This window comes from Pogoniulus pusillus, chromosome 25 (genome assembly GCF_015220805.1).
Source record: "Pogoniulus pusillus isolate bPogPus1 chromosome 25, bPogPus1.pri, whole genome shotgun sequence".
In the NCBI taxonomy this organism is placed as follows: Eukaryota; Metazoa; Chordata; class Aves; order Piciformes; family Lybiidae; genus Pogoniulus; species Pogoniulus pusillus.
In genome coordinates this window covers 9,333,511-9,355,917 of record NC_087288.1, presented here as the reverse complement: position 1 = coordinate 9,355,917, position 22,407 = coordinate 9,333,511, and the positions used below count along the sequence as shown (strand labels likewise).

The following is a 22,407-nucleotide window of genomic DNA, read 5'->3' as shown; positions in this document are numbered from 1 at the left end:
CCGGCAATGATAACCTTCATTCCTTGTTATAAAGCACACAGTCCAAACAGACAGGCATTTGTATTTTTAGGGGTGTTTAATGCCCATCCTTCATTGGAAGTAATGGGAATGAGACTGTGAAAAACCCTCTAAGCTCCTTCGTTCCTTGACCTTAAGGTGTCTCTGTGAATTTATCAAGCGTAACAGAAAGGATGAAGGTCAGAAGTGGGTTAACTGCCTCAGCCAGCTCCAGCCTTTCTGAAACGACTTTCTTTTCTCCAAATGACAGCTTTGACAGCTTGTGAGCAGTTGAATCTCTTGGGCAGGGGGTGGAGCAGTATTTGCTTGAAGATCCTGCATCACCAGAGTGGAAGTCTGATTCACAGCAGAGTACCTAAAGTCCTTGCACAAGTATGCTTTGTCGTTTGATGTAAGCTTACAGAGCACATTATCAGGGACCTGCCTTTGCCTCTTTCATTGAGTGCAGAGGCAGCTTTTCCTTCTGTAATAATTCAACTGCACTTTGCCTGTGATTGATCCTCTGGCTGCACTTACTTACTGTGTGGTAGCTGCTCAGTTTGCAGAGCTTTACAGGCACCTATGAGTGGATTTTCTAAAGCAGTTCACATTGACATCCTTCTGTGCTCCCTGGTCTTTCTAGGAATTTTACTCTTGGCTTACCATCCTTACTTCTTGTCCTAAGGTATGCTCTGCAGAATCCCTTCCTGCCTCTCATTTTGGCCATCTGTCAGAAGGTGAAATTTCTGTAGAGCCTTGAGGTGAAAGCAACAAAACCAGTAAGGAAACAAACCACTGAAGCTAAGAAGTGTCACATTTTGCTACTGCACTAACCTAGAGGCCTAAGCAATGACTTCTTTCACTCTCATATACCCTGTGCAATCCACTAGTCCAGTGGGCTGTGCCTTTGCAGGCGTGAGTATGGCAGATAGCATCTGGATAGCAGGCATCTCTAAACATTCATTAACCTCAGGTTTTCTGAGATGCTGCAAGTGCTGGAGGCACCTCAGCAGCTCTATATGGGCAGGCAATTTCGCTGCAAAGGCAGGTGTTTCAACTTCTTTTTCCTTTCCCAGTGGGTGGTGGACTGGGAAGTATTTGACTTGTAACTCAGAATTAGTCATGGATGCATCATAAAATCTCCCCCTCTCCTAAGGTAAAGACCTTGCAGACTGGAGGAGAGTGTCTCTGAGGTGAAGGATCTGGGAGTCTCAGTGGCCAACAGGATGGCCATGAGTCAGCAATATGCCTTTGCGGGCAAGAAGGCCAATGGCATCCAGAGTTGCATTGAGAAGAGTATGGCAAGCAGGTCAAAGGAGGTTCTCCTCCCTGTGTACTCTGCCTTGGTGAGGCCACATCTCACATGACAAAAGAATGGGTGTCAGTAGGATGTGGCCAGTCTTTTTCAGTGGTGTCCAGTGACAGCACAAGGGGTAACAGGTATAGACTGGAGGTAAGCAGTTCCATTTAAACATGAGGAGGACCTTTAAGAGTGACAGAGCTCTGGAACGGGCTGTCCAGAATGGTGGTGGAGTCTCCCTCTCTGTAGCCATTCAGAACCCTCCTATGTGACCTTCTCTGGGTGAATCTGCCTTGGAAAGGGAACTGGATTTGACGATCTTCAGAGGCCCTTTCCAATTCCCCTACTATTCTGAGACTCTGTGTGGAAGTAGGGAGAGATTTCATGCCAGCCTCCAGTCTTGCTAGCTCCGTGTCCCACCTTAAATCCAGGTATGTTTGTATAGAGCAAGCTGTTCTCTGGTTATTCCTGGGGCAAGTCTGGCATGACACAACAACTCTTTGCTCTCCAAGGAGTGACATGATCCTCCTGCTGATGCTGCAGTGATGAGTTCAGTGGGAACAACTTCAACATGCTGCACTGGGTCCAACAGCTCTTACAACCACTGGGAGGGCAGCTGCTGTGGAGTTATGTTTTCTCTGCAACTGAAGCAAGTGGTTGCTGCACAGAGGATCAGCTTTGCAGTTGTGGCTGGCTGCATTGCTACTGTTGCCTTCCAGAGAGGATCCACAGAAGCTCCCAGACTTTCATCAAAAAGAAACCACCAAGATGAGTGACAGTGAGGAGGAGTACATGGAACTTGTCATCTTTTGTGAAAGGCTTCTCCAGGCACCATCAGAGAGAAAAGGACCTAAGGTAAGAAAACCCTATTGGGATGTACATGGAGCTGCAATAAAGGCTATGCCTCTATCCCTGTGCTCCTGATATGCTTCATGATTTCCTTTGCAACTAGAGACAGGCTACCTTGCCAGTAGAGAACAGGCCACTCAAGGAGCCATCGAGAGCCCATAGGTCACCTGAAGAGAAAGTGAAGCCACCTCAGTTGCAGGTTCCAAACCAGAGGGTTGACCCTGGAGCTGCAACTGAAGCAAGTAAGTGGTTGCTGCAGCTGTGGGCCTTTGTGTTCATTTGCTTGCTATTTGCATAGTGTTGCAAATGCCTATGAAATCAGACTGGAAGGCTGTTGTGTTTGCAGCGCAGGGGAAGTTGGACTAGGATTGATTTCCATTTTCCAGAGAAAAATACAGGGGCATGAAGTGTCCTGCCTGTAGCCCACAGTGTGTCACTCACAGAGGATCAGCTTTGCAGTTGTGGCTGGCTGCATTGATACTGTTGCCTTCCAGAGGGGACCCACAGGAGCTCCCAGACTTTAATGAAAAAGAAACCATCAAGATGAGTGACAGCGAGCAAGAGTACATGGAACTTGCCATCTTCTGTGAAAGGCTTCTCCAGGCACCATCAGAGAGAAAAGGATCTAAGGTAAGAAAATCATATTGGGATGTACTTGGAGCTGCATTAAAGGCTATGCCTCTATCCCTGTGCTCCTGATAAGTGGCTGTGTTAGGGTTCATGTATCTCTCTTTATACTTCGTGGTGTATTTCCTTTGCAACTAGAGACCGGCTGCCTTGCCAGTAGAGAAGAGGCCACTCAAGGAGCCATTGAGAGCCCATAGGTCACCTGAAGGGAAAATGAAGCCACCTCAGTTGCAGGTTCCAAACCAGAGGGTTGACCCTGGAGCTGCAACTGAAGCAAGTAAGTGGTTGCTGCAGCTGTGGGCCTTTGTGTTCATTTGCTTGCTATTTGCATACCGTTGCAAATGCCTATGAAATGCCTACTTGGGGGCTGGCTGTGTTTGCCCAGTTCTCAGATTTACACAAGGACTTTCTGCCCTGCTGAAGCAGGATGGCTCAGCAAAGACCTTTAGCTGCTCTACAACTCCCTGAAAGGAGACAGGTGCCAGGTGGGGGTTGGTCTCTTCTTGCAAGCAACAGGTGGTTGAACAAGAGGAGAGGGACCCAGGTTGCACCAGGAGGGGCTAGTTTGGATAGGAGGAACAAGTTCTGCCTCACAAAGGTTGTCGAGCCCCGAAACAGGATGCCCAGAGCAGAGTTTGAGTCGCCAAACCTAGAAGGGTTTCAAAGCCATGGAAATTCGGGAAGAGAGCAGTACCAAGGCTAGTTCCGCTGGAACGCGCCTCTGTGGAAACTTTTCCGGAGCTTTTTGCTTTACTCTGGGTCTCTCCTGAACGGAGAAGCCCAGAAGAGGGCAGGGACGCGGCAGGCGCAGCAAGGTGCGCGGCCACAGCGCAGCCTCCAGTCTGGCGCAGCAAGGTGCGCGGCCACAGCGCAGCCTCCAGTCAGCGACGCAGCAAGGTGCGCGGCCACAGCGCAGCCTCCAGTCTGGCGCAGCAAGGTGCGCGGCCACAGCGCAGCCTCCAGTCAGCGGCGCAGCAAGGTGCGCGGCCACAGCGCAGCCTCCAGTCAGCGGCGCAGCAAGGTGCGCGGCCACAGTGCAGCCTCCAGTCAGCGGCGCAGCAGGGGACGCGGCCTGACGGACAGTCCCGAGGCAGCGGCGCAGCAGGGGACGCGGCCTGAGGGACAGGCCCGAGGCAGTGGCGCAGCAGGGGACCGGCCTGAAGGACAGGCCCGAGGCAGTGGCGCAGCAGGGGACGCGGCCTGAGGGACAGGCCCGAGGCAGTGGCGCAGCAGGGGACCGGCCTGAGGGACAGGCCCGAGGCAGTGGCGCAGCAGGGGACGCGGCCTGAGGGACAGGCCCGAGGCAGTGGCGCAGCAGGGGCGGTGCCGGGCGCGGCGCTGATTTCAACCTGGCGCAGCTGCGGCGCCAGCGCCTGGCCGGGCAGGGAGCAGCTTCCTCTGCTGATCTCCGCCGGCAGTGCGCCGGGGAAAGGAGAACGAAAGTCTCCAGGCCCCAGAGTATTAGCCATGATTGTAAGCCGGGCAAGTGCTGTGGCTAAGGAAACTGTGGGCACCCAGACTGGTGCCTCATGCAAATACGTGAGCGTCCAGACCCCTGGCTGCAGAGAATGCCTGAGCCTAGCGTTGGGAATGGAAGGTGGCAGGCGTGACACCTCTGTGAGGTGTGAGCAGGTGAGTGATCTGCGCAGCATGGTGCCTGGGCTAAAAGAGGACGCTGAGAGTCTGTTTGGGATTGTGAAAGGGAAATTGAGTGGTGGAGCCAGGCTGTATCATCCCTAAGGGAGAGGCAGCAGGTGAGGGCTGCACAAGTAGTAAAGGATTCTGTTTTCTCTTCCTACCCAGCAAAATGGGTAAAGGAGGAGACCCAGGAGATGAGGGGGAGTGGAGGCAGGTTGCCCCCCACAGAGGTAGGAGAGTTCCCTCCCGGTCTTCTCAGTCTTAGCCTGGCACAACAGATACGGAGCACTAGAAGCAGGATCGGGCAGAGGAGGATGGAGGGGAAAGTCCACCTGCTCAGCTGCCCAACGTGTGTCAGCCAGCACCAAGGATTAGGACTAGTGCAACAAAGGAAAAAAGGGCAGTGATAGTTGTAGAGGATTCACGTCTGAGAGGAACGGAACAGAGGGACCAACATGTTGGGCAGACACCTCTCACAGGGAGGTGTGCTGCCTACCTGCAGCCTGGGTCAGGGATGTTGCAAGGAAAATTCCTAGCCTGGTGTGCTCTACGGACTACTGCCCATTACTGAGCTTCCATATAGGAGAGAAATAATGACTGCTAGTCACAGAACAAAGCGTTTCAGGGTGCTTTTGCTGACAGGGAGGTGATACAGGGAGGGATGCACACGTCTCAGGAGCTGACTCGTGGGGTAGCAAGCCCTGCTGGGTGGCACTGGCTCCCAAAGAGTGAGAGCTCTGCTGCAGTTGGTGATCAGGCAGTGGTACCTATAGGTGCTTGGGAGCTGGCTCTGAATGTCCAGTTCTGAGTTTGGATCTGAGGAACAATTTGTGCCCCACAAAGGTTGTGAAGCCCTGGTACAGGCTGCTCAGGGCAGAGTTGGAGTCCTCATCCCTGGAGGGGTTTGAAAGCCGTGGAGATGTGGTGCTGAGTGGCACGGTTTAGCAGCAGCCTTGCAGTGCTGTGTCCTTTGCAGCCTAAAGAGTTCTGTGACTGAATTGTAGGCTGCTTGGCAGAGGGGTGCCTTGACCAGGATATATCGTGCTGATATCTGACTTTGTCCCTACAGCAAACAAGCTGCCACTCATTGTTGGCAAACCAGAAGAAGATGAGGCAGAGGATGGGGACATCTAGGAAGCCAGCGTAGCTCAGCAGCAATGAATGGTAAGGAAGTGCCATGTTCAGTCTTTTCCCTTTCTGTAAGTCAGAAACACTTTTTTTCCCCAGTCCCTCTGTGCCCAGGCAGCCCAGATGTGCAAAGGGAACTAGTGGCACTGTGCCAAAACAGTCCCAGGCATGGAACACTAGAGCAGCCTTGGTCAGGAGCAGTGCTCCAGCTGCCGGAGGTCCATACTGTTTCCTTGCATTGCCTTCCAGTCCATGCTGCTGCAAAGAAAGTCTTCAGGAAAGGGGGAACATTGTGGAATGAGATGATTTGCTGGCTGAAGCCAGAAGCAGGATGGAAGTGTTGTAGAGGGGGGCCTCCTGTTACTGGCTCAGGTGGGACTGAGTAGGAATTTTTCACTGGGAGTGCTACTTCTGGCCAGCTGTTGAAAGCAGGGATAACAGCTCTCTTTCACAGTGCCAACTCATCTCTAGCATGGCAGTGGAGCCTCCTGAACAGCCCTCTGGGGATGGCAGTTGGGGAAAATGCCCCAGTAACAGCCAGGTTGGACTGACTCTTGGAGACAGGGGTCAGGGAGGGTGCCAGAAACAGAAACACATCTGTGCTACTCATGGCGGCAGGTAGGGGTTTCAAGACAGTCCAGTTGCCATATATGTGTGCTGGGGTGACCTGATCTTCCCTGGCCCAACCCGCGGGGGTGCAGGGTGCAAATTTGCTCCCACTTCTTTCCACATTCCAAACCTGCGAGGCCAGAGGTGGGGGGAAGACAGTTTGTGCCCCATTCAAACCTCCGGTGGAGCAGGGACTTGGATGTGCCCTGCCACAGTGCCTTGCTGCTCCCTTGGGGGAGGAAGGGTGTTTTCCCAGTTTAGAAAGCTGGCACACCTTCCCAGGACCAGTCCTGCCCTGGATGAGCCCTCTGCAATAAGCTGCCCTGCTGTCCATCCCATGCACCACCCTTCAGCTGCCATAGGGGTGTGCAGTTTTGGGGCTGAGACAGGAGTAGAAGGGTGCATGTATAGGTGACTTATTTTGGGTAAGAGGGGTTTGTGGGCTCCCTGTTGCCTGGCTGGTGCCTGGAGGGACTGGAGTTTATCTTGCTGGCTCTGTGGAAGCAGGTCGTGTTGCTCACTGAGCAGTTCTTAGGAGTTTTCAAGAAGTGTGTCCAACTAGATATCAGGGGCTTTAGGTTCACAGTGCTGCTCCTACTAGGTTTTGTGTCTCTGCTTTGCAGGCCTGGCTGGCTGCAGTGACCCTAAGGGGCCAATCCTGAAGGCAGAGGTTCCTGGTAACCTGCTTCTGTGTCAATTGGTGTCTGTTTTGTGGACCTGGCTGGCTGCAGGATGCTAAGTGGCCTATCCTGAAGGCAGAGGTCCCCAGTAACCTAGTAACCTGCTTCTGTGTCAGTTGGTATCCTGGGTGTGGCTGGCTGCAGTGACCCTAGTGGGCCTATCCTGAAGGCAGAGGTTCTTGGTAACCTGGTAACCTGCTTCTGTGTCAGTTGCTGTCTCTGCTTTGCAGTTGTGGCTGGCTGCATTGCTACTGTTACTTTCCAGGATGGATCCACACTTGAATAGGAGTAAAACCACCAAGATGAGTGACAGTGAGGAGGAGTACATGGAACTTGCCATCTTCTGTGAAAGGCTTCTCCAGGCATCATCAGAGAGAAAAAGATCTAAGGTAAGAAAACCATATGGGGATGTGCCTGGAGCTGCAATAAAGGCTATGCCTCTATCCCTGTGCTCCTGATATGCTTCATGATGTATTTCCTTTGCAACTAGAGACAGGCTACCTTGCCGGGAGAGAACAGGCCACTCAAGGAGCCATCGAGAGCCCATAGGTCACCTGAAGAGAAAGTGAAGCCACCTCAGTTGCAGGTTCCAAACCAGAGGGTTGACCCTGGAGCTGCAACTGAAGCAAGTAAGTGGTTGCTACAGCTGTGGGCCTTTGTGTTCATTTGCTTGCTATTTGCATAGTGTTGCAAATGCCTATGAAATCAGACTGGAAGGCTGTTGTGTTTGCAGCACAGGGGAAGTTGGACTAGGATTGATTTCCATTTTCCAGAGAAAAATACAGGGGCATATGAAGTGTCCTGCCTGTAGCCCACAGTGTGTCACTCACAGAGTATCAGCTTCTGCCCTGCTTCTATAAAGTCTTACAGACTAGAGAGTTCTGTCTTGCAAACTGCACCAGGGATTCAAACTCTCTCCTTGAGAGCAGCCTCTACGAAAGGTGAATGGGTGAGTCCAAAAGAATGCTTTTCAGCCATGGAGGAAATGAAACCAAGCTCTTCCTAATGAAAACACAGGAGAACATGTTCCTGGGGTAGAATCATAGAGTTGGAGGGGACCTTGAAGACCAGGCTACTCAAAGCCACTAGACCAGGTTGTTCAAAGCCTCATCCAGGCTGTTTGATCTTGCTCTCACTACTCTGTGAGCCGTGATGGAGCTCTCATCGAGTGCTTAGGTTTTTACCCACAAGCAAAAAATGCAGCTGATGGTCTCCAATTATGTGGCTGCACAGTGGAAGGGAACTTAGGGGTCAGCACTCAATGTGAGGGCATTGGACAAGTTTTCCACTCTTTTTCTTGCTATTCTTTTGTGAAGTCCTGGTGAGGAGTGCTGAGGTGAGAGTGCCAGAAATGGAACTACCCTATCCAGCCTCTGGAAGAGGAAAGGAAATTAAAGCAGTGCTGAATTGTCCTCATTTCTTAGGGAAGGCATCACTGTGTTTGGTTTTAAAATAAACCCTGTAGATTTAGACTAGGTGCATGGAAGAAAGATTTGACAATGAAGGTACTGAGATGCTGGAACAGGCTGCCCAGAGAAGTCACAGATTACACACTATTGGAAGTGTTCAGGACTGCTAGCCCTTTCCAAACCCACACTCACTCTGTCCAGCACTCTCCACATACAAGGTTCTTTTCAACCTCTGCAGGATGTGGCATACCACCTATTGTGGAGAAAAAGTCCAGATTCCCCGGCACGAGCAATGGGTGCAAAAATCCTGCCAAGGCTTCCCCAAGGGAGCAAACCAAGACGGTCTCCATGCCCAGGATCAACAGCCAGGGCTGTGGCAACCCCCAAGGTCTGTCAGGTGAGTCTGCTCTGCTGCAGCCCCTCCACCAGCTCTTTCCTTGCACAAGCAGCACAAACTGCCTCATTTATCAACAGTTCTGTGATTGGATTGCAGCCTACTTGGTAGAGGAGTGCCTTGACCCAGCATAGGTCATGCTAGCATCTGACTCTCTCCTTACAGCAAACAAGCTGCCACTCCTTGCTAAGCAGGTTCCAGAAGAAAAGGCAGTGTGTGTGGATGTTCCGGAAGCCATACCCTTCCTTCACCCACAGCAGGAGTTGCTCAAGGCGTTCAGAGTGCTCGTCAGTGATGAATGGTAAGAAAGTGCCATGTTCACTCTTTCTCACTCTCAGTATCAATTAGAAACCCTTTTTTTCTGGTCCCTCTGAGCCCATACAGCCCAGATATCCAAAGGGGACTAGTGACGCTGTGCCAAAGCAGTCCAGCCTTGGTCAGTGTCAGAAGCATTTCTCTTTGAGCCAACGCCTTGCAGCTTCAGGTGGTACTGCCTAGGTACAGGATGGCAAGAAAAATCAATCTCTTTGGTAACTGCCTTTCAGGGAGGACAAGATTAAGGGACTCGACACCATCAGACGCCTGGCTGCCTGCCACTCGGAAATGCTCCTTTGCAAGCTTCATGATGTCTCCTTGGCAGCCACCAAAGAGGTAAGAACATTGTGTTAGTTGTGCTCCATGTACCTCAGTTATGGAACATGGAGTAGATACGTGCTTGTTTGTCCCGTTGGAGATTTGTGTGCCCCCTGTGTTGTTGGACTCTTCAAACCTTTTTGCTTGGATGTGCAGGACTCCTCATTCTCCTGCTCTGAGATCAGGGCTAAGAGAACAAGATTGTCTGATCCTTATATCCCTTTCATATTTCTGAGGAAATGTCCTTTTCTCTGTTCTACAGACTCGTGTGCAGAGCTTTAATTTCATGCTAGTCCCAGATTTTGATCTCGCATGCACTTGAAGCACTTGTGTGTTCACTTTTACTTAACAGGCACAAGTAGTCTGGCAGAAAGAACTCTTGGTCTGCCCTTCAATGTATCTGTCAAATGCAGCAGATGGCTCTGAGATTCTGCTTTCTTCCCCTTGTCAGAGAGCCTTTTGGAAGTATTTTTGGACAGGAGGAAAGTGGTACTTTCCCTCTATCTTTATGAATTGTGCCTTTGTAGTTTAAAACCAGCTCTTGCTTAAGTTGTAGGGAGGTTGTTTTGTTTTTTCTCTTGTTTTTAACCAGCATCCCTAAAGTCAAAGCAGTGCACTTTAGGAGCCAAGTGGCACACTTTGTGCTAGGTGAAACATGATCTTTTAGGCCTGCAGTCTCATTAAAATTGTATTGCATAAATGGGCCCAAAGTGAGAGAAGTTGTTGGTCTAAGGATAAGGATGTTCCTGTATTTGTGGTCTTCTGCTCCTGCTGTGCTCTTACCATTCTGCCTGGATACAGTGAGGAGTCCTGTTGTTTGCTGGGACTTTTGTCTAGGGGAACCAGTTTTCTTTACCAGGTGATTCTTAGATTTCCCCTCCTGACATTTCCAGGTGAACAACCTGCATTCAAAGGTGGCTCGCTATGCAATCAGCACTGTGGGAGTACTCTTCAAGACCATGAAGAAGCACATGGACCATGAGGTGGATGAGATTACTCGAGTCCTGCTCCACAAGATGGGAGAGTCCAACAAATTCATTCAGGAAGAAGCCAGTCATTCCCTGGGCATCATGGTGGCAAATGTGACTCCTAGACGAGCAATGTCTGCTCTCATGGCTTCTGCAACCCAGTACGTTGTTTTGCTCTTAGTGATGTCCTCCTCCGCCTTAAATTGTGTGGGTAGAGGGAAGTGACAGGAGGCAGAGGGGGGATGACGGGAGGGGAGCATGCTTTCTCCTGCCCCTTCTGTGAACTTGGCAGTTAGATTAACCAACCAGCCTCGCTCCCTTTCTCTTGTCATCTGCTGCTGCCCTACCGCAGCCTGTTTGTTTCCACAGTCTGCCAACACTGCCTAGACACGATGAATGATGGGGAAGTTAAAGTCCTTGCAAAGGTGGTGATGTGGCTTTGTGGGGAGAGGGACAATGCAATTCCAGCAGTGCCACCCTTTGGTATTTCACACCACTTATCACAAAGGTTCTGGAAAAAGCCATACATCATCATCATGTCATCGACTTGAGAAACAATGAGGCTCATTGCTGGGACAGAGAGCACATTGGGGAGAACCCACTGGGTATGGTCACAGCCTGCACGGCAGATGCAGCTCCTGGAGGGAGGAGTCTGTGATGTCCTAACTGCTCCACTTTCTATTCAGATTGATACTGCATGTTAGGCTTGACGTGGTGAGTCATTTTACAGGCACCCTTACAATTTGCCTCCCATGGGAAAGCTGAAGCAAATGTTGCCTTAAAACACTAATGCTGTGCTTGACAGTTTCAAATGATGAGCACCCTCTAGAGAGGACAACCAGGCTAAAATGACTGCTCCCCTTTGCTCAGCTTTTGAGCAGGGTAAAACATTCAAACATACCTCTTGCCAAGACCCACAGAACAAACTATATCACTGGGTACTCTGCAGCTTCGTGCCCTGCAGGGTTTTCCCCCAGAGATCTTCTACAGGCAGACAGAATCTCTACAGGCTAAAAGTGCAATAAGAAGACACTCTCCTCCCCCCAGCAATGGCAGGGAGCATAGTGCCACCGAGGCCTGGGCTTCTGGCCCTTCTCTTCCCTTTACTCTGGGGTTGGTTCTCTTGCTTCCAGGCACTGCAACGCCCTGGTGCGGAAGTTTGCAGCTGAACATCTGCTGTCTGTGGTGGAGCTGCATGGTGCTGAGAGGCTCCTGTCGGGCAGGTTTAACAATCTCAACTTGCTGGTGGACACGCTGGTCAAACTTGCTCAGGACAATCATCCAGACACCAGGTGATGATTTTAGTTTCATCCCCTTAAACGACCATAGAATTGTTTTGATTGGAAAAGACTTCTAAGACCACAGAGTCCAGCCATAAGCCCAGGACCACCACGTCCATAAAACTTTGTCCCCATTCCTGTGACTTGTGTGATACTTTATTCAGATCAGCTGAGCTCAGATTCATCAGACAGAAGGGCTTGGCACCGTTCACCACTAAGGGATCCCAAGCTTTTATTTCTGACCAGGTAGCACTGTCCTAGAAAAAGCTGATCTGCCTCTAACCCATGTATTTGGTCTGTTAGTTGCCTGTGCTAGTCACACAATTTTCTTCCCAGTTGTTGTATGGTGGTGTTACCTGTGGCTGAGTGACCTCCAGGTTTCCTCTGGAAGACAGCTGTAGTTTCATAGTTGCAAGAGCAAACCAATGCCCCAAAGCCCCCTGTATTTTAAATGCCCTCTAATAGATGGCAAGAACACAGCAGCAGCTACCTGCCTGCATGCATCCATGGTAGTATAAAACAAGCAGTAGTCAGCATGGGATGATTTGTCCCAGCTCCTCTGCCAGGGAAAGTAAGTTATTGTGCAACGGCAGCAAGACAGTGCAAAGAAGCCATGAGAGCAAAGCCAGAGATGTAGTTTGCCTGTCCCTTGGAATCCTTTGATCCCACAGAGGTGTGTGCACAATTTCAGAGTGAAATTCCATTTTCCTGTGGTGCTGTCTTCTCCCCTAGCTGCTTCTGCTAGCTGGCAGCATTATGCAGTGACAGCAAGCGAAGGGAACTGTCTCTCCTTGCTGAATTGGTAATACCTTCTCTGGCAGGTCTTGCACATGGCCAGTTTAAAAGATCAGTTGATTGCCACTTTTGCTTTGTTTATTCACAAGGGAGAAGAGACAGGAACAGTCTCAATTTGTTCCTCTCTTTCCTCTGTTAGGTATTGCGGACGGAAGATGCTGAGTCTCTTGATGGCTCATCCGAGTTTTAAGGCATACCTGAAATCTTCTGCCCTTCCACCTCAGTTGAATAATATTATGGAAAGAATTAAGAAGAAGGTAAGTGCTTGGCAGAAGAAATGTCTCCTTGATGCTGGAACTGAGAGTGCTAGGATGAGATGAAACATACCTGAACTTTCTTTCCCTCATCCTTCTTCCACTGTGAGCTTGCTCCTGGCAATGAACTGTTGATCCTTGGCCTGCTTATCTGCAGAGCATGCAGGAGCTGATACTGTTAGCAGTACAGTGGGTGTATTTTGAATGTCAGTCACAAACAGGAAAGAGAAGAAGAAGAACATGGTTTTACCTTCAAGCATTAAAAAACTCAGCACTTCCCACCCCCCAATAAACCAAGGCAGTGAGAACGGTGCTTCTGAAAGCGGTGGCATCTTTTCAGCAGCCAAAGGCAGCAGCAGTGCCAAGAACATTTCCAAATATAAAACACATGCACCAGGCAATCCCAATGAGTCCAGATAATGTCTGTGTTCTGTGAATACTGCCCTGCTGTCATGCACTGTGTAGCCAGAAGAAGCCTTGTGAATCCAGAATCCAGTGGAAAACCATACCTGTTTTTCTTTTTCCCTTGTGCTTTTGTGCAGGAATAGGGAGGGTGAGTGTGCAGCAGAATAACTCCCAACACCATGTAACAACCTCCAGAGATGTCCAGAAGTTTCTTGCTCTTCCTTTTATGAAGGCTTACTCCCTCCCATTTTGCATTATTTCCCTTTCTGCTCCAGACTAATGAATTCAGGGTTTTATATGCTGCCCTCAAAGGTAGCACCTATGATCTGTCTGTGGTTACTGAGGACAGACAGTAGACATCAGTAGATCTCTGCCCTGTCTGCCTCTCTATGTTACAAAATGTTTTCCTCAGCCTTCCTTAGTAGCAGTGATCCTGGCTGTAACTTGTGCTTTCAACCAGCAGTTTCTTATCTTCTGTAGATTCATGTTCAGGTATTTGAGTTTTGGTTTTTTAAAATGTCTTTTTAGGGGGTAGAAGAAAAGAAATCTGAAATTCCACCTCTCAAGGGAGCCAAGAAGCCTGGTACCAGCAAGTTGAGGGTACTCAAGGACAACTCACCTGGTGATGGAGGGTAATGGCCTCGTTTGTCATAGCTGACAAAGCACATGACAAGCTTTGCATGTCTGTTCCTCTGTGGGGTCTTTCTGGTGGTGATGAGCTGTGCCAGATATTGTTCCTTGCCTCACAAATCTTTTGTGGTTAAAAAAAAGTCTACTTCTGCGTTAGGTGTGTAGAGGAAAAGAGAGCTACTGTTTGCAGCTGAGAAGATTGAGTGCGGTGGCAGAGACAGTGCTGGGGAGCTGGGAACAAGCAGTGCCTCTTCTGTCACCCTACACAAATATGATGACTATCTGTGTAGGAGACAACATACAAGAGAGGCTACCTGGTTGCTTCCAGGCTGCTTGCTACCTGCAAATAGAGAGATGCATATCAACAGGCTTATGCAGTGATATCTCTGTGGTCAGTGACAGTGATATTGTGATACCTAAATCAATCTCTGCCTGCATATTGTTGATGTTATAGTTCTCCCACACTTTGTAGGACATGCAAGGGAGCATAAACCCCCTAGAGAGTTCCTAGCAGTTCATCTAGATCCTATGCAATGTTTATACTCAATCTTTTAGACAGCTCAGCTGTTTTCATCTATGCTTTAGAAAATGAGCTTTTGAGTGCAAGACATGAAATTGGTGACCTACACTGATTTTGATGACAGGTGTCACAACAAATGCATTTGTCAGCTGTATTATCTTGTACCTTGTATATTTATCACCAAGACCAAATGTTTTTAGCAACAACTTGCATCTGTATTTACATATTTTTAGTCTTGGTTCACATTTGGAAGGCTTTTTTGTCGCCACTCTCTAGACTGAAAATTGCATTTTTCCCACAAGAAAAAGCTTAAGCATTGCACAGTTTGCAAACAAATACATTTGGTGACAAATAAATTTCCCCTCAGCATCTTCAAAATGCAGCCAGTGGGTACTTCTGAAACAGTAAATATTAATAACACTTGGAAAACAGCCAGAGCCATAAGCTTCTACTCTCCCCATGGTATCCTACAAAGTATGTGCATTCAGCTGCCTGCTGACTACAATTTTGGAAGTCAATGAAAAGAGAGGCACTGTCAGATGTAGAGGGTCAGGTATCCCTGTTCCCTAGTGGTTGCTCCTTGGGAATTTGCCTGAGGCCAGCAGCACTCTGCTGTTCAAGCTTAGTGCAGAGTAGAGGCATCTGGAGTGGCTTCCTCAAAGCGTTTCAGGGTGCTTTTGCTGACAGGGAGGTGATACAGGGAGGGATGCATACGTCTCAGGAGCTGACTCGTGGGGTAGCAAGCCCTACTGGGTGGCACTGGCTCCCAAAGAGTGAGAGCTCTGCTGCAGTTGGTGATCAGGCAGTGGTACCTATAGGTGCTTGGGAGCTGGCTCTGAATGTCCAGTTCTGAGTTTGGATCTGAGGAACAATTTGTGCCCCACAAAGGTTGTGAAGCCCTGGAACAGGCTGCTCAGGGCAGAGTTGGAGTCCTCATCCCTGGAGGGGTTTGAAAGCCGTGGAGATGTGGTGCTGAGTGGCACGGTTTAGCAGCAGCCTTGCAGTGCTGTGTCCTTTGCAGCCTAAAGAGTTCTGTGACTGAATTGTAGCCTGCTTGGCAGAGGGGTGCCTTGACCAGGATATATCGTGCTGATATCTGACTCTGTCCTTGCAGCAAACAAGCTGCCACTCATTGTTGGCAAACCAGAAGAAGATGAGGCAGAGGATGGGGACATCTAGGAAGCCAGCGTAGCTCAGCAGCAATGAATGGTAAGGAAGTGCCATGTTCAGTCTTTGTCCCTTTCTGTAAGTCAGAAACACTTTTTTTCCCCAGTCCCTCTGAGCCCAGGCAGCCCAGGTGTGCAAAGGGAACTAGTGGCACCGTGCCAAAACAGTCCCAGGCATGGAACACTAGAGCAGCCTTGGTCAGGAGCAGTGCTCCAGCTGCAGGAGGTCCATACTGTTTCCTTGCATTGCCTTCCAGTCCATGCTGCTGCAAAGAAAGTCTTCAGGAAAGGGGGAACATTGTGGAATGAGATGATTTGCTGGATGACTTAACCCATCCTTTCTAAAACCTTTGCCTCTTGCTTTGCTGTACATTTTTGACCACAACAGCACCTTCCATTAAGTGCTGTATCAGAAGCATTTTTTCTTGGTCTGTTTGAGCCAACAGCTTGGTAGCTTCAGGTGGTGCTGCCTAAACGCTGGATTATAAGAAAAATCAATCTCTTTGCTAATTGCCTTTCAGGGATAATTATTCAGAGGGATTCCTCCCCAGCAGATGCCATTCTTGCCTGCCACTCAGAAATCGTTCCTTCTAGGTTTTGTGATGTTTCCTTGGCAGTTGTCAAAAGCGATAAAAGAGGTAAGGGTGTTATGTTTACTCTTGTTCCACATACCTCACTTATGGGACATAGTGAGGATTTCTCCATGCTCATGAAGAGAGAGGTTAATACAATAGATTGTTACCATTGGATCCGTTAAACTGTGGATCCAGTCCCTAGGGAAGCAATAATGTGAATGTAATAGTGAGATGTCTGGCTTCTGGTTTTTCCTTTGTCACTAATCCTCTGCATCCTTTCAGATGTGCCCTTAATTCCTCTGGATAGGATTCTTCCATTCATATGCATCTGAGCTAGTTATCCAGACTCCCATAGTTATTGTAGAGACACTTCTCCGGTGTAAGTCATTTCCTTCTATGTCCTCTCACAGGATGAAGTATTTAAACTTTGAAGTAGTGCCCATTTCTGCTCACAAAGGGATGCTGGATGAGTACCTGGGAAGACAACCAAAGATAACTGAGCTGAATCCCTTCCTTGATGTCCTGGTGTTCCTGAGTAAGCACTAAGAATAATGTTACTTGCAGATTGTCTCCTGCAATGATTGTCATGAGATTCAAGTTGCTTTTGAGATCAGAATCCTGTGGAGAGGGACCTGGGAGTCCTGGTGGATAACAAGTTAAGCATGGCACAGCGATGTGCCCTTGTGGCCAAGAAGGCCAATGGGATCTTGGGATGTATTGGGAAGAGTGCTTCCAGCAGATCAAGGGAGGTTCTCCTCCCCTTCTACTCTGCCCTGATGAGGCCCCATCTTGAGTACTGTGCTCAGTTTTGGGCTCCCCAGTTTAAGAGGGACAGGAATTTGCTGGAGAGGGTCAAGTGGAGGGCTAGGAGGTTGATTAGGGGACTGGAGGGCATGGCTTATGAGGACAGGCTGAGAGACTTGGGACTTTTTAGTCTGGAAAAGAGAAAACTTAAGATTTGATAAATGCCTATAAATATCTGAGGGCTGGCCAGGAGTGGGGGGACAGGCTCTGCTCACTGCTCCCTGGGATAGGACAAGGAGCAATGGGTGTACGTTGTAGCAAAAGAGGTTTTGCCTCAACACAAGGGGGAACTTCTTTACTGTAAGGGCCATAGAGCACTGGAACAGGCTCCCCAGAGAGGTGGGTCTCCTTCTCTGGAGCCTTTCAAGGCCTGTCTGGATGTGTTCCTCTGTGGTCTGTGTTATATAGTATTGTCCTGCTCTGGCACGGGGGGTTGGACTTGATGATCTCCTTGGGTCCCTTCCAACCCCTAACATCCTGTGATCTGGCTGAAATCATATTAGAAAGTCCTCTCAAAATGGTTTCTTCACAATTAACTAAAGACGTTGCCCCTAAAATGCCTTACCTTGTTTTTATTTTCCAGTTTGAGGTCTCAAGTATGTGTTGCACTGTAAGAGAATGTGTTCCACATTACCTTAGGCTGAGGAAGAATCTCCTAAGCTTGATGAGCTTTACAAGCTCCTAACAGATAAGGAGTTTAAGACATGCATCAATGCAGTGATGCTCCACCTAGATCACTGTAGAAACCTTCCCAAGTTCATCTGCAGTAACATTGTCCAAGTAAGTAAGGCAGCTATTGCTCTTCTCCCACTAGCTCTGTCCCTGAGCCTGTTGCACAGAAGTTAATCTGTGGTGCTTTGGCACTACATACGAATTGTTTGGGATGGGCAGGTCCCTTCTTACTCATAATAACTGAGTTCAGCTCCAGGCCTGAGAGTCAGCAATTTCCATCCAGATATGTTAATCTGTCAGGCCTGATGATGCTGGACAGAAGATGCTGGCAGAATTTACTGTTGCTTGTGTTCTGCTGTCTACTCCTAACAGTTGAGTTGAAATAGAGGAAGTCCAGCCACTGAAAGCTTAGCAGTTATTTTCTTGAAGAAAAAGGGGTTGGGATGGAGGAGGGAAGTATCAGGCTGTGATGATTTAAAAAAAATAAAACAGTATGCCTCTGTAAGCTTTGTCTTGACTTACACAAACACAGCCCTGCCTATTCACTTCTCAGCCCCTTCATGCTTGGGAAGACTGTTTTCACCCTTCCTAGAGGTCCTTTTTTCTCTTTGTAACAAGGATGAAAACGGCTAAAGATCTTCTTTTCCTTCTTCTCCCAGCAGCTGCTTTTTCACCCTTTTCTAGAAAAGGGTGCAGGACAATGCGGCTGTCAAGGGACTGAACCTGCTCTCATGAGAACTGCACAGCACATGAAAGGGCAGAAATATGCCTGCTGGCTAGACAAATTATCCCAGAGCCATGCACTTCTCCAGATGCAGATTCTGAGACAAAACCAAACTTGGATCTCATCCATCCACCCTTAGTACTTGAGACAGCTTTGTGGAAAAATGGCCATGGTAAATACTTGTTTGTTTCATACATCTCTGCCAAAGATAGTATTTTGCCTTGTTAAAATGTGGTTAATTGAAGGGTTTCTATGTGAACACCAAATCACTATTCTGTTTGCACCCAGGCCTCTTAATAAAATGTTAAAAAGTCTTTTTGCAACCCTGATAGTGAGTAGCCCACAGGAAAAAAGTGCAGTTGTGCTAGCAAGTAGTAACAGGAGGGACTACTTTCATCTTTCAAGTCGCTGGATGCTTGTTTCTACATCCCATCTTGAAACAAAGACATTTTAATCCAGCTCTCATGGTGTTTGTTTTCTGAACAGATTTTTGACACTGTTGGTCCAAGACTTCATGACTTGCACAAGAAAGTGAAATAGAAGGCACTGGAGATGTTGGCTTTGATGATACCACTGCTCAGAGATGCTTTATAGCTAGTGCTGTACGGTGTGGTGTCAGCAGTCAGTAACAACCTGACTCAAAGCACCTGGGGATTTATGTTGCAGCTCTGAAAGGGCTGGAAGAATCCATTGCTCGTCTAGGTAAGGCTAACCTCAACTGACTCTTCTCAGTTGAGGCTTCTCCATCTTAGAGTCAAGTGAACACTGAGTCTGTTGATAGCTGTTGCTGTCTGTGGAAACATCCAGCTGCTGCAAGCTGCTGGTGACATCCTGTCTGCATTCTTTCTGTCCCAGTCTGTTGTATCATGTTGTGAGCTGCAGCTGAATGGATGCTGCTTAACACTTGGAGCATTTTTCTGATTGTTAATTCAGTTGAGGGGGCATTCTAGGGATTATTTAAAGTTTCTGCCAGAAGAGCATGAGGGAAGTGACTCACATCTGTCATGGCTGCTTTCTCCCCCTTCCTCCTGGGAAAGTGCATGTATTTTGTTTTTATAGAACTGGATTTGTAAACTGTGCACTTTGCTAAGTTTATGTCCACTAAAACAAGACAAAAGGAATATGTGCTGGAAAGGCAATGGAGGCTTTTGTCTCTCACTAGACTTTGATCCCTGTTCTGGTAGTGGCAGATCTTCTGGGAAAAGCTTTGAACACAGTTACTCATTTTGCAGTCTTCAATTGTAGCAAAATAGCCTTGAAAATCCCAAATGAAAAGGGCCTTTTGAATTCAGAGACAGAGACTTTGAATTGAATAATAAAGATCATAGTGGGGATCTGATGAGGGGTGAAATGCTTGTTCCATAGTCAGCCTTGAGGTCTCCGTCTACGTGGGGGCAGAAAAGCCTCAAGTATCTAGTGGAAAGGTGTTGATCTTGCACACTTTTCTTTCTGCACACAGTTCCACCAGGGAAGGAGACTCAGGCTGCTCCATGTGGCTTGCAGAAGATACATATATCTGCTTGGTGAAACTCCAGTGAAGTGTTTCTAGTCTGGTGAGATGCATCCATGCCTGGATTTCCCTTTGGATCTGCTGGTGTAGCTTCAGAAGCACGCTGGCAGTACTTGTGCTACTACTGTCATCGCTGCAGCTGCAACCAGAAGTTTCTGGTCCTTGAGGCTCTTCACCTGCTGTTTACTCCAGCTCTGACTTCTGCTGAAATGTGAGAGGAGAGCTGGTGAGCAAGTATGTATGGATGCAGGGAGCTGGGGTTCTGTGGTGGATGCCAAGATTTGCAGATCACACGTTTATGCTGTGTATCCAAGGGCCTGAATTCCTGCTGACTAACTGCTGAGCTGGGTAACCAGAAACTAGTGGTGTGGTCCTTGAGTACCAGTTCTCAGTCAGGCTTGAATGTAGCAGCGTTCCCCCAGAGTCCCAGGAGCCTTTGGCTCTGTGCTGCTTCTCTGCTTTGCCACAGAAGAGCTGAACAATAAATCCCGGAGCACAGCTTTGCTGGAATTCAGGGACAAAGGGGGTTTTTTTAGGTTGTTTGCTCCCAATTTGACTTCCTAGATTAATCACTTTGCTGTTGGCCTGAAGGGACACTGGCCCATCAGAGCTTTTGCAGAACAGCTTCCTGAAGGGCTCTACGTTATAGGCATTAGCTGGTCCTGTCTATTTTCCACCTTTCTTCTTTGTCTTATATTTTTTTAAGAGAATTTATGATTTGCCTAGTTCATTTCTTTAGAACAAACAGGTATAAATCCAGCTGTAAATGATGGCTTGTTCCACATGTTGTTCTGCATGGGGCAAGATTGCTATAGCCAATAACTACATAGCCAAGGTCTGCCGTAAATTCCCTTGCCATGTAGATTTATGTTGGCTGTGAAAATGCAGCACTGGGTGAATATGCTTGAAAAATTCAGTGTTGAAGAAGCAAGTCTTAAAGGGGAATAGCAAACCTTCTTCACATCAGCTGCTTCATGAGCTCAGTGAATTTGCTGACCTGCCACTGCCTTTCTGTGCCAGGGATGGGGTTGTGCCTCTGAAGTAAGGAGAAGCATATAAGGCTTGTACTGCTCTCGGCCTCCACCCATTTTTTTTGTGGTGCCTGGGAGAAGACTGGGGAAAAGATGCAGAATTCTGCTAACAGAGGATGCAGCAAACAGATCCCTTCACGCTTTGGTATGGAGCTTTCTGTCATTTCCCTTTTCCCAGTTCTGAGCAGTGTTGTAAATTTTCCATGCTGGCAGATGTCACAGCAGAAGCGAGGTAGATCTGTCTCTCATACACTGACTTTACAGAGAGAGAGGCTCAGGCAAACAAGGCAGAATGGTTTTTAATTTTCATTTTTGGTTCTGCTAATTTTTATGGACATCTGCAAAAACTGAGGCAGGCAACTGAATCACAAATATTCCCAAATTCAACACCTAGGGCATTAGTGGAGGTTAGAAGGCTGTACTGCAAAAATGCATGAGCAAAACCTCCCCATATGCTGTAACAGACTTGCCTTCACAATTTAAAATGCATGGCAGAGCTCTAAAGGATTGTGTAGTGCTCCTAGCTTAAACAAGCACAACATCTTGCCCCCTTGCTTTGCTGCATTTTGTAGCTAAGAGCCCAGCTATTGCTCTGAGGGTCTGTGTTGACATGCCTCCCATTCTGTTTTAGGTGAGACTTCTTCATTGGTCACCTTTAGTGCTCCATGCAAAAATGCCAGTTGGTTAGAAAATTGCTTGGTCACTTGGTGTGGGAATGAAAACCAGAGCCCCCCCCACTTTCTGAGACCAGAATTGTACCTACAAACAAATTTGCTTCTAAATGCCTGAGTTATTTATTTAGCTTAACCCTGGTGTTGACTGGGGCATCCACAGCTGAAGGCCACACACATTCCTTAGCCGTGGCCTGGGATCCCAATCCCACTTGAGGGAGTCACTTTGTAGATTAGGACAAACTAGATAATGAAGCCCAACTGCAATGGGACCAAGACACAGATCTTGCTTTCCACTGACATCTGTCCTGCTCTGTCCTCTGTCTTGAAGGAAATGCTCATCACGTGACCACTGCCTGATGCCAGGGCATGGAGTCAGGCCAGCAGCCAGAGGAACAAGCATTCTGCAGAATGGAAGGGAAATTTCTCCTGTAGCTGTTGAGGTAACAAAGAGAGGAGCACAGTGAAAATGAGAGGATGGAGAAGCAGTTTCTTTGGCTCAGTCTGCAAATGCTGGGCTGCCTGTCCTCTGACCGAGAGGTTTGGCTATTATGTAACACAGAGAGCAAAAGCTGAGGAAACAGGGAGCCAGCTGCCTGCTGCCTTGTTTTCTCTAACAGATCTCCCCTGCCTTTAGGTATTTCAAGGCAGCCAGAGGAATGGCTGGGTAAACCTGTCATTGACTTGAGCTTTACTCTTCCAAACTGCACAGAGCATTTGAAACTCTTCAGTTGAAAGGTGAATAGTGCTTATACACTTAGATTGCTAAAACCCAAGCAGACAAACAGATCCTTTCACCCACTCAAACCCTAAGTGTTTCCCTGAAAGCTTTCCATTTTGTGCTCCTTCAAGGCCTCCAGATCTTGGGAGTGTTTCTTTTAAAGCGGCAGCTGTGAAGTGACTCTGGGAGGGCACAGCAAGAGTGAAACACAGTCTACCAACACTGCAAGAGTGTGAGGCAAAAAGTGAAGTGTCTGTTGGAAAAGGCATATGGGAAGACTGTAATTACCAAAGCAGAAACTTAATTAGGATAGCAAGATCAGTTCTTTATTGCATGCTTGCAAGAAGATTATTAGGGACTTCCTTTTTACAGTACCTCATGCAAACTGGAGCACTTCCTAGTGCAGCACCACTGAAA

At 48.2% G+C, this 22,407-nt stretch overlaps 1 protein-coding gene and 2 long non-coding RNA genes across 5 annotated transcripts in view; all 3 read left to right on the top strand.

Moving 5' to 3' along the window:
- The first annotated feature begins 13,313 nt into the window (after positions 1-13,313).
- Positions 13,314-15,914, top strand: LOC135186415 (uncharacterized). Its single transcript, XR_010306840.1, has 3 exons — positions 13,314-13,598; positions 15,231-15,325; positions 15,804-15,914. It is a non-coding gene; the product is annotated as an uncharacterized LOC135186415 (long non-coding RNA).
- Positions 15,915-18,022: 2,108 nt separating this feature from the next.
- Positions 18,023-19,731, top strand: LOC135186527 (uncharacterized). Its single transcript, XR_010307002.1, has 3 exons — positions 18,023-18,229; positions 18,544-18,759; positions 19,517-19,731. It is a non-coding gene; the product is annotated as an uncharacterized LOC135186527 (long non-coding RNA).
- An 880-nt stretch (positions 19,732-20,611) lies between these two features.
- CLIP4 (CAP-Gly domain containing linker protein family member 4) overlaps positions 20,612-22,407 on the top strand; it is a 59,745-nt gene continuing 57,949 nt past the window's right edge. For all 3 annotated transcript variants that reach the window (XM_064164359.1, XM_064164361.1, XM_064164358.1), the window contains exon 1: positions 20,612-20,743. The gene's annotated coding sequence lies outside the window, so the exon portion shown is untranslated. The remainder of the gene's footprint in view (positions 20,744-22,407) is intronic.